This window comes from Lepisosteus oculatus, unplaced genomic scaffold, assembly GCF_040954835.1.
Source record: "Lepisosteus oculatus isolate fLepOcu1 unplaced genomic scaffold, fLepOcu1.hap2 HAP2_SCAFFOLD_78, whole genome shotgun sequence".
Classification (NCBI taxonomy): domain Eukaryota; kingdom Metazoa; phylum Chordata; class Actinopteri; order Semionotiformes; family Lepisosteidae; genus Lepisosteus; species Lepisosteus oculatus.
The window spans coordinates 543,485-562,500 of NW_027168341.1; positions in this window are offsets into that span (position 1 = coordinate 543,485).

Below are 19,016 nucleotides of genomic sequence, written 5' to 3' on the forward strand. Positions count from 1 at the left end.
AAACGTAATCTGGTGAGCATTTCTAGAATCGCACTTGTATAGATGCAGCCTTTAATGTGTTGCTAGGTTAAAATTGATGACTTCTTGTATTTCAGTAGGCAACTGCCCTCTTGATTTTGGATTTAATCTCTTTATTACAGGGGCGCTTTTATGAAGACAGAGTCATGTTCAGGTACTTTGTTTGATGGAGGAAGCTTATTTCGGACTCTGTGATCTGCTCACCTGGAAAGGTCTGCTGTACTACTACAAGAGAGAAGTAGAGTCTGGAAGAAGGGACAATTTTATGATGCTTTGGAAGATAATGTTTTTTTTTTCTTATACTGAAAATGAAAAGTAGTTGTTTCTATATGGACTCAGTCTTTGGAATTTGTATATTTATATATTTCAGTGAACCCTCAGCCATTCCTTCTGTATTGTAATTCAATTTCTCTTTTAAAATTCCTTCCCCACTTCTAGGACCTGCAGTTGCTGAACTCCACAATGGCTTCTATTGGAAAGTCTGTGACTGAGACCAAGTAAGTGTTCACTTTTTTATGAAACCATTATTTATTTTGGAGCAATGAGCAATTCTTATATAAATGCAATAAAATCATTATGCTCAAACTATGAGAGAGAATTTTAAGGATAATTTAAGAAATCAGTCTTAGCTTGTTTCTATACACAGATGGTATTATTTATTTTCAAAGGAAACCCGCGAGGATTCCCCTGGTGTGCAAGATGTGCCTGAATACTTTTGATCAGCTTCCTGCTCACTTCAAGAGAGCGTGTATGAAGCATGCCACGGCAGAAGAGATCGGGATGGCCTCTCAACAGACGAGGGAGGACATGATGAATCACCTGAAGAACGGGGTCATTGTGGATTACCACAGATAAGAGATCAAAGGACACTTTGTGGGCTTGAAATACAAAGAAAATCTTGTTCTATGGTACAAGATAAATACAAAACTTAAGCTTTTATTTTAATTAGATTTATTTATAAAGCATAAGCAATCATTTATTACATTAATATATGTGAAAATAACATTTTAGTATCATACGTTTAGTATATTTAGTTCCTAATGCTGAAAGAAATGATCATAGAACATGACATCTAACCTTACCTGCGGTGTTTTTAATCCCTATTGCTCAATGCACGGTGAAAGCATTGCATACATATGTCTGACAATGAGGAATGGGCCCCTGAGACAGTCATTTGCCTGTTTCACAAATGATCGTATTTTACTAGAGATTCTGTTTGGGATTCAGATGTGCATTCTGACAGCAATCCCTTTCAATAAATGATACGTTCTGGATGAGGTCAAAGGTGTTGGAACACTGTATTTAGGATGTGTTTGCAGTGATTGTGTGTCTTCTGCTTCAACGCAGTGATATATAGACGTGCTCCTGTAATTTATTGGTACAAGCCCAGGGCAGTGAGCAGTCTGAGGATTTATTTCCAGACGGCATAGAGCAGTGAAGCAGTGAAGTAGTGCAACACACTGGATCATTATATTGTTAGAATCTATTCTACTTACATTATTACATTATACACAATTTGAGTTCATTTTAAAAAGTAAAATGTAATGAAAGGAATGCATTTTCATAAGAAAGATAATACCGATATGCATGTGATAATCTTCCTTATATCATGTAGTGTGTCATTTGGACACTTTGTGGTATTGAAATACAAAGAAAACCATGTTATATGGTACAAGATAAATACAAAACTTAAGCTTTTATTTTAATTAGATTTGTTTATAAAGCATAAGCAATCATTTATTACATCGCTTCTTGAATTAAATCTTTTGACAAGAGGTAAGACTTCTATTTTACATTTAAACCCATGTTTAGGTGTGTTTTTTAGATTTAACTGAACCAATTTCTGTGTGTGATAATGTCCTTGAATTCTGACAACATCACACTAAATTACATGATATAAAACAGCTAATGTTTCTAGAGATAGAATGTTTCTAGAATGTTTCTGGGATGCTGGGATGTTTCTGGGATGCTTCTAATTACTTTTTATTACCAGGGACAGTTTAATTCACCTTGTACAGTACTGAAAGACCAAGATGCTTTTTTCTAAAGTTATTTAACATTTTATAGAACTTTGTCTACTATGGCAACATGATGAGCTTGGTGAAACTTGGAAAAATACTGCTTGGACACTTATCTTAAGATAAAGATAGGATAAAGGTTTATCTTTTGCACCTACCTGACCCCCAGGGAAGGCCAATGCTTTCTAAGTTGATGGTTCCCTACAGTAGACTGTACCTTATCTTCAAAGGTAATGTATATTGACCCAAATCAGTTTTGGACTCCAATCTACTGACGAAATGGAGCCTATCCTTTTTTCAGGATTTTAGCATCATACGTTTGGTATATTTAGTCCCTAATGATGAAAGAAATGATCATAGAACATTTGGACACTTTGTGGGCTTGAAATACAAAGAAAATCATGTTCTATGGTACAAGATAAATACAAAACTTAAGCTTTTATTTTAATTAGATTTATTTATAAAGCATAAGCAATCATTTATTACATTAATATATGTGTGTAGCGGCGAGGCTTATTAATAAGGCAGAATTAAGTGTTCTGAGCCTTTCCAAATGAGGCCCCATTTCTCTGTTCATCTCTGTGGTGCAGCCACAGAGAGACTATTCATGCAGGGTGATTTAAGGTCCTAGGACAGCTCCCAAAGGGGGATGCACTTAGCTAAGCCTTTCTATCATGATCAATGGTCATCCATTGGCGCCTATCTGTCTAGGGAGTGCCAGTTGGACATCTGGACTGCATTACTAAGTGTCAGGACTAAGTGACTCATATCTCACCTTGATCAATCAATCAGGGACTTGTAGGGCCGAGTAACCCACGTGGGACTCTGATGCCCATGGAACTTTCAGCCAATCAATGAGCTGAAGTTCCTCCAGGTAAAAACAGGCAACACAGAGAGCCTGTGAGATTCAGTAAGATTCAGAAGGGAGGATTCAGAGGATTCTGTGGACAATTCTAAAGGGAATTCAAAGGAGAATTCCAGGGCAGGACGGCCCAGGAGCAGAAGGCTCCCAAGGGCAGGATATTCTCGCAGCGCGCCTCCTGACCATCCTGAGACTCAGCCCGGACAACCACGGAACGGCCAGTGTGTCCGAGTGCCAGAACTTTCCTTTGTTCTAAGAGTCTAGAGCGGAGGTTGCCAGAGAATAACCAGAGGATCCACCCGAGGTTAGCACCAGCAGCAGGCCTCGTGAACAGGTCGGAACTGTGGACAGCTGAATCACTATTCAGAACTAGCTCTTCATCAGAAACGAACCGGTCCTCTTCCTGACTTGCTCGGACCCACAGTCATCTTTTCTCCTGTGCACAAACTTTGCTAGTTAAAGCCAACACTAACTAGCCGGTCAGTGAGCATCAGCAGCGCAGCGTCGCAAGCCGCACAGCACAGCCTGGCACGGAGCCAGAGAGCGCGGATTGGACAGCAACAGCCTGCAACTGTTTCTTTGTACCCGCAGGAAGATCTGAATCCCCAAAGATTGGATGAGTATTCAACTTCAATGCATTACAGCTCGAGAATTCAATTGTTATCCCAACCAGTTGATATCAATTTAATTCCTAAGAGTTATGTACTTGTTTGAGTATCTAATGTAGAAGTTATAACCAAGTTCATTAACGAAACGGTCTTAATGAATGATATACTGAACGTATGTCCTCTTGATATGTGTAACACTTCGTAACTGACTGAATATATATCTTTTGTATTCTGATAACCCTCTTGATAAGATCTGTTAGGTTTACATGCATATTTTATGTATTAATAAATGTATCCTCGTGTATTAGTACCTGTGTGTGCGCGTTGTTTGAGTTATGTCACATGGTTGGATTCTAAAGCTATCAAAAGAATCAACTTTGTGATTTACTGCTACAATTAATAATTGTCTCAGTAAATGCCCAAACCCTACAGAACTGGTGCCTTCAGAGACCCCCTACATTTAATTTTGCTATGGCAACATTACATATTTGGCGTCCCTGAGCCGGTTTTCTTACATTATTTGGCGTCCCTGGGTGGGCGTGGCAAGACTGAAATGAGTCAACCAAGCGGAATAATTCAATATAAAACGCCGCGGGTTTCATACACAACAATACGGTGTGCTGAAAGCCGAAAGAAAAAAAAGTTCCCCTTGCTCTTTAAGCAGTGCTTGATTGTTTTGTGATCTTTTGCGATCTACCGGGTTGATTGCATACTTGATCTTGTGGTTTTCTGTGGTAAAACTGTGATTTCGTACTTAAAAGTAATACTCTTTAAGTTTAACGATGGTTGCTAAAAGGTCTGAATTCGAGTCGCTATTAAGCACTCTCTCTAGCAGCGACAGGTCTGACCACGATCTCTTCCATATCTCCGTCAGCGGAGAAGCTAGAAGGATAAATCTCCATTCTCTGAGAGAGCTAGCGAAGGACATAGAGAGATTTGACCCCGCAGTGTCAAAGAATAATATCGAGAGTTATATTCAGGACCTCAGGTATACCCTGCAGTATCTGCCAAACGCCACAGAACAGGAGAAAGTGTTTCTGGTCAGGAAAACTACCAGCAGAGCTGTACATGAGTGGATGGCTAGGCAGATGAAAGAAGTCTGTAATGATTTTGAGCAGCTTTGTCAAGCACTTATCGAAGAAAACAGTGCGTTTATTGACCCGACTGCTGCGATAGCCGCCGCTCTTAACATTAAGCACAAGAGAGCAGAGTCCCCTCGCGAATATTACGAGAGACTTAGACGAACTTATTTTGCAGGGCGAAATGATGAGGGTTGCGAAGAGAACACACATTTCAAGGGTTTATTCATTGCGAATCTCCACCCGTCAGTCAGAAAGATGATCTTAATGCATACAGATGCACAGACCATGAAAATGACTGATATTAAGAGATTCGTGCAGAAAGCCTGGGAGTATGATGTCCAAAGTCGCTCTGAGCAAAAAGCTGTTAAAGTGACTGTGTTTGCCGTCAGAGCCAGCAGGGTTAATTCCCCCCTGCTCGAAGGAGCACAGGCTCCTGAGCTGGCTAAGCCCCGTTCCAAAGCATGCACACAGGACCACACCCAGCGTCCTAAGTGCCATGAGAACACCGGGGGAGGGAAAGGGCTAGATAAAGCTGAACAAAAGGATTCAGTAGCCACCCGCCTGGCCAGGCTTGAACAAGCTTTATTAGGACAGGGACAACCGCTCCCCAAGGCTGCCGGAAGCGTGAATGAGCTGATACTCTCCATGAGGAGGCGGAGACCCGCCCCCTCTCCCTCCCTCAGTCTATCTGATTGAGCAGAAGGGTTCCTGCCTGGATGAATTCAGCCACTCCCAAGTGAGTGCTGACTCCACCCCTGAAGTCACAGAGCAGGCAGTAAAACACAGAGGAAAAGCAAGAAGCTTTTACCTCAAGGCTGCCATGGGAGATGTCTTACACTGTGAGACACTGATTGACACTGAGGTTGAAAGGTGTTTGATGTCACACGGCAAGCTCAAACGGGTTGAAAAAGAAAAGGGCATGCGACTCAGAGAGGAACCTTTGGTGGATCACCAGAAAGGCAAAGTGTGGAAACAGGTCAAGGCTCCTAAGCCTTCTGTACAGAAGGAAAGGGGGGCCAAGAGGCAGACTGTGCTCACACAGTGCCCACCGAACACAGAAGCCTATGTGGAGATTCCTTCTGTTCCCTCTGGACAAGAAATAAAAATATTTCCTTGTTCCCCGGATATACAGTGCCTTGCGAAAGTATTCGGCCCCCTTGAACTTTTCAACCTTTTGCCACATTTCAGGCTTCAAACATAAAGATATAAATTTTTTATTTTATGTGAAGAATCACCAACAAGTGGGACACAATTGTGAAGTGGAACAAAATCTATTGGATTTTTGAAACTTTTTTAACTAATAAAAAAATGAAAAGTGGGGCGTGCAAAATTATTCGGCCCCTTTACTTTCAGTGCAGCAAACTCACTCCAGAAGTTCAGCGAGGATCTCTGAATGATCCAATGTTGTCCTAAATGACTGATGGTGATAAATAGAATCCACCTGTGTGTAATCAAGTCTCTGTATAAATGCACCTGCTCTGTGATAGTCTCAAGGTTCTGTTGAAAGCGCAGAGAGCATCATGAAGACCAAGGAACACACCAGGCAGGTCCGTAATACTGTTGTGGAGAAGTTTAAAGCCGGATTTGGATACAAAAAGATTTCCCAAGCTTCAAACATCCCAAGGAGCACTGTGCAAGCGATCATCTTGAAATGGAAGGAGTATCAGACCACTGCAAATCTACCAAGACCTGGCCGTCCCTCTAAACTTTCAGCTCAGACAAGGAGAAGACTGATCAGAGATGCAGCCAAGAGGCCCATGATCACTCTGGATGAACTGCAGAGAACTACAGCTGAGGTGGGAGAGTCTGTCCATAGGACAACAATCAGTCTTACACTGCACAAATCTGGCCTTTATGGAAGAGTGGCAAGAAGAAAGCCATTTCTCAAAGATATCCATAAAAAGTCTCGTCTAAAGTTTGCCACAAGCCACCTGGGAGACACCCCAAACATGTGGAAGAAGGTGCTCTGGTCAGATGAAACCAAAATCGAACTTTTTGCCCACAATGCAAAACGATATGTTTGGCGTAAAAGCAACACAGCTCATCACCCTCAACACACCATCCCCACTGTCAAACATGGTGGTGGCAGCATCATGGTTTGGGCCTGCTTTTCTTCAGCAGGGACAGGGAAGATGGTTAAAATTGAGGGGAAGATGGATGCAGCCAAATACAGGACCATTCTGGATGAAAACCTGTTGGAGTCTGCAAAAGACCTGAAACTGGGACGGAGATTTATCTTCCAACAAGACAATGATCCCAAACATACAGCAAAATCTACAAAGGAATGGTTCACAAATAAACGTATCCAGGTGTTTGAATGGCCAAGTCAAAGTCCAGACCTGAATCCAATCGAGAATCTGTGGAAAGAGCTGAAAACTGCTGTTCACAAACGCTCTCCATCCAACCTCACTGAGCTCGAGCTGTTTTGCAAGGAAGAATGGGCAAGAATTTCAGTCTCTCGATGTGCAAAACTGATAGAGACATACCCCAAGCGACTTGCAGCTGTAATCGCAGCAAAAGGTGGCTCTACAAAGTATTAACGCAAGGGGGCCGGATAATTTTGCACGCCCCACTTTTCATTTTTTTATTAGTTAAAAAAGTTTCAAAAATCCAATAGATTTCGTTCCACTTCACAATTGTGTCCCACTTGTTGGTGATTCTTCACATAAAATAAAAAAATTATATCTTTATGTTTGAAGCCTGAAATGTGGCAAAAGGTTGAAAAGTTCAAGGGGGCCGAATACTTTCGCAAGGCACTGTACAGGGAAGTCGTGTCCCGGCCAAGGTCCCAACAGCCTCCATGCCACAGGAGCGGTGCTCCAAGCAGCCGCCTGATCCACCAGGTAAAGCACACACCTTTTACATCCCTAAAGAGGAGCAGATCTCCCCACCTGGCGATGAAAAGGAGCTTTCCCTGTGCACCCTGGCACCCAAGAGGGGTCAGGAACACCACCCTGCAGTGGTGGAAGGGATCCAGATGGCAGGAGAGCAGGTTGGTGATGTAGCCCTCACCCTTAGCCCTGAGAGGTCCTCTATTAGTAAGGATCTGCTTGAGCAGCTGTCACAGGGCCACCGCCAGGTGCCCCTGGTGCAACATTCACAGGTTAGACAGGAGGTCCAGCTGGACGCTGAGACTACTGCGCTGTGGACACACCTGATCCCAGATGCCGATTCCCTCTGCTGTGACCCAGGGAACCTGCAGTCAGGTAACATTATTTCTCACAACTACCAGGTAGTGAGTGAGACTGACCTGATTGTTCCTGCCTCAACGGCAGGGTTGCCAACACACCCAGTCCCCCAGAAGGGACAGGGAATGAAAGCCGAGCCGGTTTTCTTACAGCCACCAGCTCAGTCTGTCAGTCTGAGTCTGACCAACAGTGGTTCAGCCAGACTGGAGCTGGATGGTCAAGTCACCCGCCTGCCAGTGCAGGACATCGCAAAGAGGGGTGTCAGAATCCCCGCCTGCACTGACATGGGCCTGGTGAGTGATAGTAAGTTCAAAGACAGTGAACTAGCTATCCCAGTGCTGGGGCAGCTCCCTGAACCCCTAGCAAGGGAAGGGGGGAGCGAGCAGGTGTCCTACACCCACGCCCAGCGAACGATTGTAAACATGCCGATAGAGGGATTCCTCAATCAGGAAGTGTGCAGGGTGGACCTGAACAGTGAGAATGGGGTAACAATCCCAGATCACTCAGGTGCTCCAGATGACCACTCAGCCGAGGGTCAGGCATGCTCTACCGCTGCACCACCCCCTGCAGGGTTCCTAGAGCACAGGCATGAACAAATCGAAAAAGCAGATGCCCTGGAAAAGGAGGAGCAGCATCAGCAGCTGCGTCAGATCTCCCCATATTTCCAGGATGTTGGTGCCCAAGATGCCACAGGGCATACTGAGAAAGACACCATGTACACGCTGCACCAGCTTAGAAAGGCGACAGTCACTCAGAAGGAGATGACTGGGATCAGCCACCCGAAAAGACTTTTGGGAGGACTGATTGCTGCCGCCACTGTTGCACGTTTGCTTTTTTCTGGTAGGTTTGTGTGCTACTGGCACTCTCACCCTGACTGCCCCAAGAAGGCAGGGGTCAGAGATGCCGGAGGGTAGTGACAGACTGTATCGACAGCAGCAAAAGTTGGAAAGCTTAGGGAAAACCCTACAGGCAATTTCCTATGCAACAGGGTTAAACCTTATTCCCCAACCAGTGGACATGATTGTTGGTGTTATACAGTGGGTTTATGCTTGTGTGCAACAGGCCAGAATGTTGACACAAGACCTATTAAGGGAGCTTAGTGCCACTGTAGCTAGTCTAACCACGGCACGATTCCCAACCCACTTGATTCCACTCTTCTCAGTAGAGGAGTATGTGACATTAACCCCATCGCTCATAGCTCACCCAGAAGGCAATCCAAGATTGAATTTGGTTCCAAATCTTGAGATGGGTATGGCCACCAAAGCTATCCATTGGCTGTGTCTAAACGATTCACCAATGAAGGGTGTAAAGCTACTAACGAGCAGAGGGAGGTTAATGAACCCCATGAAGAGCAGGTAGGAAGTAAATGGCTGGTCAGCACACCACATTTAACTGACACTATGACTTGTGACAGGCATGATACAGCTACCACAATGCAGCTACCTAATCAAACAGTTTTCCTGCAAGTTCCCGAGGAGGCCATAGTACAGCATGGTAACTTAACACTGTACGGTCTGGAACCAGACAACATAAGACCAAACTTGAGGTCATGGATGCCTTCAGGTGCCACACTATTGAATTGGATAGAAATCCAAGAAACAGTAAGCCCTGAAGAGGTACAGGTAGTTAGTTTGCTTTAATGGAACAAACCTCCAAACCACCCAAGCAGATACCCAACACAGGTGTTGTGGTTTATCGCGGGGCTGGGAACAGGAACTGTTGTTATTGTAACACTGCTGCTGGGAAGCTGGATCATGACTGACAGTGTACTCTGAATGCTGTACTCTTGCATCAAAATGTAATCTGGGTAGCATGAATGAGTCAAAGGTAGCATGTCAAAAGAAAGGAAGTGATTTCTCCCCAAATATGTACTACAGAGGTATCAGATATTGACAGTGAACTTCCTGATGTGTAATTCCTAGACTTAGATAATGTCTCCTACCGTGTTTATACATACTCCAGATGTTATTCATCCTGTTTGTATCCAACGCTGGTTCCGGTATGAATTCTCGAGGAGTAATGTGGACATTTAAGATTAATGTTCTAATGGCAAGGGACATCACTTAACTCTGTTTTGTTTTGAAGGCAACAACGCCTCAGGACCTCATGACCTTCAAAAAGGGGGGATATGTAGCGGCGAGGCTTATTAATAAGGCAGAATTAAGTGTTCTGAGCCTTCCCAAATGAGGCCCCATTTCTCTGTTCATCTCTGTGGTGCAGCCACAGAGAAACTGTTCTGCAGGGTGATTTAAGGTCCTAGGACAGCTCCCAAAGGGGGATGCACTTAGCTAAGCCTGGCTATCATGATCAATGGTCATCCATTGGCGCCTATCTGTCTAGGGAGTGCCAGTTGGACATCTGGACTGCATTACTAAGTGTCAGGACTAAGTGACTCATATCTCACCTTGATCAATCAATCAGGGACTGGTAGGGCCGAGTAACCCACGTGGGACTCTGATGCCCATGGAACTTTCAGCCAATCAATGAGCTGAAGTTCCTCCAGGTAAAAACAGGCAACACAGAGAGCCTGTGAGATTCAGTAAGATTCAGAAGGGAGGATTCAGAGGATTCTGTGGACAATTCTAAAGGGAATTCAAAGGAGAATTCCAGGGCAGGACAGCCCAGGAGCAGAAGGCTCCCAAGGGCAGGACATTCTCGCAGCGCGCCTCCTGACCATCCTGAGACTCAGCCCGGACAACCACGGAACGGCCAGTGTGTACGAGTGCCAGAACTTTCCTTTGTTCTAAGAGTCTAGAGCGGAGGTTGCCAGAGAATAACCAGAGGATCCACCCGAGGTTAGCACCAGCAGCAGGCCTTGTGAACAGGTCGGAACTGTGGACAGCTGAATCACTATTCAGAACTAGCTCTTCATCAGAAACGAACCGGTCCTCTTCCTGACTTGCTGGGACCCACAGTCATCTTTTCTCCTGTGCACAAACTTTGCTAGTTAAAGCCCACAGTGAGCATCAGCAGTGCAGCGTCGCAAGCCGCACAGCACAGCCTGGCACGGAGCCAGAGAGCGCGGATTGGACAGCAACAGCCTGCAACTGTTTCTTTGTGCCCGCAGGAAGATCTGAATCCCCAAAGATTGGATGAGTATTCAACTTCAATGCATTACAGCTCGAGAATTCAATTGTTATCCCAACCAGTTGATATCAATTTAATTCCTAAGAGTTATGTACTTGTTTGAGTATCTAATGTAGAAGTTATAACCAAGTTCATTAACGAAACGGTCTTAATGAATGATATACTGAACGTATGTCCTCTTGATATGTGTAACACTTCGTAACTGACTGAATATATATCTTTTGTATTCTGATAACCCTCTTGATAAGATCTGTTAGGTTTACATGCATATTTTATGTATTAATAAATGTATCCTCGTGTATTAGTACCTGTGTGTGCGCGTTGTTTGAGTTATGTCACATGGTTGGATTCTAAAGCTATCAAAAGAATCAACTTTGTGATTTACTGCTACAATTAATAATTGTCTCAGTAAATGCCCAAACCCTACAGAACTGGTGCCTTCAGAGACCCCCTACATTTAATTTTGCTATGGCAACATTACATATTTGGCGTCCCTGAGCCGGTTTTCTTACATGTGAAAATAACAATTTAGCATCATATTATTACATACAGGTCTCTAGCTTCAACACAGTGATATATATATATACTCAGTGATTTATTGGTACATGCCCAGGTCAATAATCAGAATGAGGATTTATTTCCAGACGGGCTACAGGTAGTGTTGTGAAATACTTCAACACACTGGATCGCAGATTTAGACCCCCTGCACTCTTACTCCTTAAAAACCAAAGAAATGAAGATATGTAGCAATCACATTGCAACAGGGCTGACAGTGACTTAATGCTTATACTAGTGGACTTCTGGTACCTTTAGGGTACGGTGTTCCCTGAAGGGCTCTCAAACCCCGCATTTCAGATGCCTAGCTGTTTCGCTGATGTGTTGCGCCTCAGAATCACTTTTAAACCTTACCTCTGGTATCTTTAATCCCTATTGCTCAACGCATGGTGAAAGTATTGCATAAATGTGTCTGAAAATGAGCAATGGGCACCTGAGAGACTCATTTGCCTGTTTCACAAATGATCATATTTGACTAGAGATTCTGTTTGGGATTCAGTTGTGCATTCTGACAGCAATCGCTTTCAAAAAACGATACATTCTGGATGAGGTCAAGGTGCAGGAACACTGTATTTAGGATGTGTTTGCACTTATTCTGTGTCTCTAGCTTCAACACAGCGATATATGTATATGCTCACTGATTTTTTGGTACATGCCCAGGGCAATAATCATTATGAGGATTTATTTCCATATGTGCTAGAGGTAGTGTTGTGAAATTCTTCAACACACTGGATCGCAGGTTTAAACCCCCTGCACTCTTACTCCTTAAATACCAACAAATGCAGATATGTAGCAATCATATTGTAGCGGACACTCATTTGCCTGTTTCACAAATGATCATATTTTACTAGAGATTCTGTTTGGGATACGGATGTGCATTCTGACAACAATCTCTTTCAAAAAATGATTTTACCTTATCGCAGCTTTGCCCTTCTTGCCTCTTTGGAAAATATCTCCATCTTGTGGTCGTTGTTGGTAATGTCTAGACAATATCTCCATCTTGTGGTCTTTGTTGGTAATGTCTAGACAACATCTCCATCTTGTGGTCGTTGTTGGTAATGTCTTCTTATGCCCTTTTTTATTTTAATTCTCTATTAGTTGATTCTAGTATCTCTACAATGGAGCTGAAAATTTTCCAGAAAGTGGTTGCAAGCCCGATATCATGCGAAGAAACTTCAGGATTCGGGGATCAGTCAATGGATTTTCTTCAAAGTTGGATTTTTGCACTCTGTGGACCAAGAGATGTTGTTCTATAATGTTTTTTTTTTTTCAAATTTAAAAATATCATTTTTTCATGGAGCTTTGAATGGGATGGATTCACCCTCCTTTAGCCAGGACAGAGCTCCAGGAGCCTGGGTAGGATTCTAGCTTTCTCCCCTTGCAGGCACGTGGCACAGAAGACAATATTTTTTTCCTTAAAATCTTTTTTTTGTGTTGTTCCTTGTTGTTCCAAACTTAATTTTAATCACTTTTAATTAGAGATTTTATTAAAAATAGTGCAATAAATGACTAATTTCACAAAAATTAATGTAATATAAAACGGATGTTTTCAACTTTATTGTAGTGTTTTAGAAACTAATATGTCTTCAAAAATGGTTGTTTTTCACTCCTATGAATGAAAACTGTTGTTATATGATGTTTTTTTTTTTCAAATTTTAAATGATCATTTTTTCATGGAGCTTTGAAGGGGATGGATTCACCCTCCTTTAGCCAGGACAGAACTCCAGGAGCCTGGGTAGGATTCTAGCTTTCTCCCCTTGCAGGCACCTGGCACAGAAGACATCATTTTTTTCCTTAAAATCTTTTTTTTTTGTGTTCCTTGTTGCTCCAAACTTAATTCTATTCACTTTTAATTCGAGATTATATTAAAAATAGTGCAATAAATGACTAATTTCACTAAAAATACTAAAAGTAATATAAAACGGATGTTTTTAACTTTATTGTAGTGTTTTAGAAACTAATATGTCTTCAAAAATGGTTATTTTTCACTCCTAGGAATGAAAGCTGTTGTTATATGATGTTTATTTTCAAATTTTGAAAAAGCAAAGGATTCTAGCTTTCTCCCCTTGCAGGCATCGGACACAGAGAACCTCATGGTTTTCCTAAAAATCATTTTTTATGTTCCCTGGTGTTCCAAACTTAGTTTTAATCAATTTTAATTTGTTATGTTACAAACAGGGTAATAAAGTCTTAATTGGACTATAACTAATGTCATATTGTCTGCTACAAAACTGATATTTTCAGCTCTATTGTAGAGATTCTAGAATCAACTAATAAAGAATTGAAATAAAAAAGGGCATAAGAAGACATTACCAACAACGACCACATGATGGAGATATTGTCTAGACATTACCAACAACGACCACAAGATGGAGATATTGTCTAAACATTACCAACAACGACCACAAGATGGAGATATTTTCCAAAGAGGCAAGAGGGGCAAAGCTGCGATAAGGTAAAATCATTTTTTGAAAGAGATTGTTGTCAGAATGCACATCCGTATCCCAAACAGAATCTCTAGTAAAATATGATCATTTGTGAAACAGGCAAATGAGTGTCCGCTACAATATGATTGCCACATATCTGCATTTGTTGGTATTTAAGGAGTAAGAGTGCAGGTTTAAACCTGCGATCCAGTGTGTTGAAGAATTTCACAACACTACCTCTAGCACATATGGAAATAAATCCTCATAATGATTATTGCCCTGGGCATGTACCAAAAAATCAGTGAGCATATATATATATATATCACTGGGTTGAAGCTAGAAACACAGAATAACTGCAAACACATCCTAAATACAGTGTTCCAGCACCTTTGACCTCATCCAGAACGTATCATTTCTTGAAAGGGATTGCTGTCCGAATGCACATCTGAATCCCAAACAGAATCTCTAGTAAAATACGATCATTTGTGAAACAGGCAAATGACTGTCTCAGGGGCCCATTTCTCATTGTCAGACACATGTATGCAATGCTTTCACTGTGCATTGAGCAATAGGGATCAAAAACACAGCAGGTAAGGTTAGAAGTCATGTTCTATGATCATTTCTTTCAGCATTAGGGACTAAATATACTAAACGTATGATGCTAAAATGTTATTTTTACATATATTAATGTAATAAATGATTGCTTATGCTTTATAAACAAATCTAATTATAATAAAAGCTTAAGTTTTGTATTTATCTTGTACCATAGAACATGATTGTCTTTGTATTTCAAGCCCACAAAGTGTCCAAATGATGCACCTTTGACCTCATCCAGAACGTATCATTTCTTGAAAGGGATTGCTGTCCGAATGCACATCTGAATCCCAAACAGAATCTCTAGTAAAATACGATCATTTGTGAAACAGGCAAATGACTGTCTCAGGGGCCCATTTCTCATTGTCAGACACATGTATGCAATGCTTTCACTGTGCATTGAGCAATAGGGATCAAAAACAGAATGGAAACAGACATGGAAACCAACAAGGATGGGATTTGAACCCATGCGTGCAAAGCACAATGGACTAGCAATCCATCGCCTTAACCACTCGGCCACCTCGTCAACAAAACTGGGCTGTCCCAACTGGGTTGGCGCGCTCCAGATGATCTTTTTCTTTTTTTTCCCTCGTACTCGAGGGTCATTTTCCTGTTCCACATGCGATTTCAACATTTTCCTTGGGAGATGTCAAGCCAGCAAGCCACTGCTGTGGTTCAGTGGCCAGCGTGGAGTTCAGTGGCCCTGTTGTACACAGAAAGCACATTGAGCTCCTTGGACATGAAAAGTTCCAGATAAAAGCCATTTGTCATCCTTTCTCTTGGTGTCGATGTTGCTATTGTATGTAAAGGTGGCAACTTGCTCAGCGAGCAGGCGGAGCACACACCGAATGCAGATGTGTCTGAGTGGTGTGTCCAAGTGGCTGCAAAAGGACAGCACTCCCGGGGCGCTGTGGCTTAGTTGGTTAAAGTGCCTGTCTAGTAAACAGGAGACCCTGGGTCTGAATCCCAGTGGATAACCGCCTATGGCTAGACTTAATTAAATGCAAGTATTCATTTCCTGTCTTTAACACGACTTGTTTTTCTTAAAATGGATGCAACTTGCAAAACATGAAATACAAACCTTGCTAATCAGCGCTAGCAGCTGGCAAAAAAAAAAGAAGTCAGCAATGTTTTTTTTCTTTAACCTTAACCCTGCTAATGGAGAAGAGTTAAACGACCGAGTCTATGCAGCTTAAACGGTGCGCACGTCGGGTTCTTAGCTGAAAGGGTGGTAAATCACGCTCACCCCATTCCTTAATCTTTTAAAGAGGATACAAAATTGAACCTAGTCGCCACATCACATACATCCTGTTCAATGATAAAAAGGTAACATCTATCCTCGCTCCAGAGTAAATCTCACGTTGAGGGCATATTTTTTTTTCACTTTACCGTGAATCGGGCTCGGCTGCACAGAGGAGAGAGCAGAGCAATGAGGTCACGGGGACAGGGGAGTCACACGCTGGCGGTTTGAATACGCGGAAGATCACTGAGGGATCCACAGTATATGGACCCTCCGTGCGCAATCAGTCCGCACTCCGGACTCTGAATCCTGCCATCCGAGTTAAGATCTCGGCAGAACCTGAAGCGCAGTTCCTTCTTAAAACGTAATCTGGCGAGCATTTCTAGAATCGTACTTGTATAGATGCAGCCTTTAATGTGTTGCTAGGTTAAAATTGATGACTTCTTGTATTTCAGTAGGCAACTGCCCTCTTGATTTCAGATTGAATTTCTTTATTACAGGGGCGCTTTTATGATGACAGAGTCATGTTCAGGTACTTTGCTTGATGGAGGAAGCTCATTTCGGACTCTGTGATCTGCTCACCTGGAAAGGTCTGCTGTACTACTACAAGAGAGAAGTAGAGTCTGGAAGAAGGGACAATTTTATGATGCTTTGGAAGGTAGTTTTTTTTTTCTTTGAAATCGAAATGAATCAGAATATCAGAGCAAAAGACAAACTCTTGGTTTGGTTTAAAGAGATATGGTTTTAAAACAGACAAAATGTAGAAAACAGGTGTTTCTCACTTTTGGAAAAGAATGGACCGGGGGTATTTTACTAGTTGCAGTGCTGAGCTCACCGGGTTGCAGTCCTGCAGTGTTGCACCAGGGTCAGTGGTGCAATGGATAACACGTCTGACTACGGATCAGGAGATTGTAGGTTCGACTTCTGCCTGGCTCGGGTCGTTTTTAAACGCATCAGGCTACTCCCTAAGTAGCCTGTGCTACTTACTGTATTGTAATCGTACCCAGTAAGAGATTTCCTTCATGTAAATGAACTGCACCTGACAGCTTTAGAAAAACACCTGGGCTCAGTACGGTGCTGAGAGCTCAGCGTTGCTGTTGTTCTAATTAGCACGCACTGCATCGGCTATGAACCCGAACTTTTCAATTATTCCGATCAGTAAGTCAACACGTAGTCCACATGAAAGGTAGAAATATTCTCTTGTCTGTCTCTTGTTTGTATAGAACTGAATGTCACTGACAATGTACTGTTAGTTTTAATTGAAGAACGGCATTTGTGTTCAAATATACCAGACAAGTTTACGTAACTGCTCATGCGACACTCAGTTGTAATTAGTCAAGAAATAAAGTCGAACAACAGCTGCGGGTTTGATTCTGAACGTATGAGATTGCAGCGCCTTTTACTTCCATTGACAAATGATAGAGATTCGAAGAGAGATCCTTCAGACCAACAAGCAAACCCACGGCTATTTCGGTTTTCTATCTAGGCAACGTTGGTGTCTGCAATAGCATACATGAAAGCGTGATGCAATTTCTGTGGCTACATTTGTTGCACATCATGCACAGTAAGAGTGTTTCTAACACCAAATAAAAAGTCAACAATTAGCGATCACGCCTTCTCCTCAGTTAACCCACTGAAACCCTTGCTGTTAACAGTTCTTTAATGCGTGCTTTACGAGCACCTACATATCGTGTCGGTTCTTTCAGCTTTATTCATTAGGTTTTCAAAGGCATAAGTAGAGCACCAGAGGTGCGAACGCAGAATGTGTGGTAATCTGAAGAACTGCTTTCCATGGCAGCGGGTCCAAGCGATTTAGCATTTTTATAGTACCGGGAAAGGAGAAGCGGCACTTTGCCTTTGCCGCGCAGGCACAAGGCGACGTGCGGCAGACGCCGGAGTCGGCAAGTTCCGAACCTGCGCGGGGAAGCCCCAACGCATTTCGAGTCCATCGCCTTAACCACTCGGCCATGACAAAAGCGAGCTCGCTACCGCCGCATTCCTCCTATAATCTAACACGGAGTGCGAAGTCGCTGCGGAAACCTTTTTAAAGTCGCTCTCCGTTAAAAAAAAAAATACCTTTCACAAGATTCGTGCCGGCAGACAGACATGCCTCAGAGGGTTTAAGGCTGGCTTCACGTTCAAATGATGAAGTCCCCCAGTCCGGATGTCAAAATGCAACTTTGGCAGACAGAAAAAACATCAACAAACCACAAATGTGGAAAAGGATTTTACAAGCTGCACCACACTGCACTTTCCAAAGCATTTACATTCGTGTTAGACGCAGGAATTGCCTTTGATTTGCGCGCTTACGAACGCCATGGAAAACGAAACAAAACTAAAGCCCTCAGCTCCTGCACTTGATTATAATGCCGTTACGTGTCGAAGCAGGAATTTACGTCATCCTACCACTGCAACACGGGGAATAGAGGGAAATGAGAACAATCTACGAATTGTCTCTAAACAGTCCCTACAGTTGTAAGACGCCTGGAAGCGTGCACCCCCATCATTAATCTTTGCGCATCTGTGCAAGGTAAACTCTGGAGCAGTCTCTGAAACGGCTCAAAGGAAACACGTGATTGATTCCATGTGCATCTGGGGTTCATTTCTTATTTACATTTAATTCAAGGGAAAGGCTTGGGTCAGTTTCAGACGGCCTCCAACAGCGAGATTCAAGCGTCCCACCTTCAGCCCAATCTGCGCCGCCAGAACACCAATGGCTCCTCTGGTCTCCGGGGTGCGGTTGTGACTCCGTAACCTAAAGTGTTGGTGGCAGACAAATGGAGACTAACAGGTGATGTCCTAGGACATGACTACATTGTGACACTCGGTGGGGATGGTGACCATTGCTTGGAAAAGAGTGCGAGGCCCCTTTAGAAAAACATTTTGTTAACAGGCATTCTGCCTCAGCCTAAACACCTATAGCTTGCAAAGCACATGCTATTAGACAGGCACCTCTGCAAGACCTTAAGAGTCTCTTAAACTAGTGATAGAAAGGTGTTCCCAATAGGCGATGTTCGGCTTTCAAATCATCTCTCCGTGGAAGCGCCGAGATGCAGCTGTTTAAGGCTTAGAAGCAGCTGACTGTTTCACTACCTAGCTGATCACTGTCAGTCAGGGAGCTCAGAGGTGAAAAGCCTGTCTGAGAGACAATTCGTCGTCGATCAGTTCAATATGTTCCGTACCAGCTCGGCGCACCTGAGATCATCTTGATAGCCGTGTAGCTCAGATGAGTGAGAGCGTGTGTGTGTGTACCACCGTGATTGGATGCCGGTCCTTCTCAGGTCACAGTAAACCTTCTGCTGCCTAACTTCCCTAATTTTGGGGATCCCTTTGAAAAA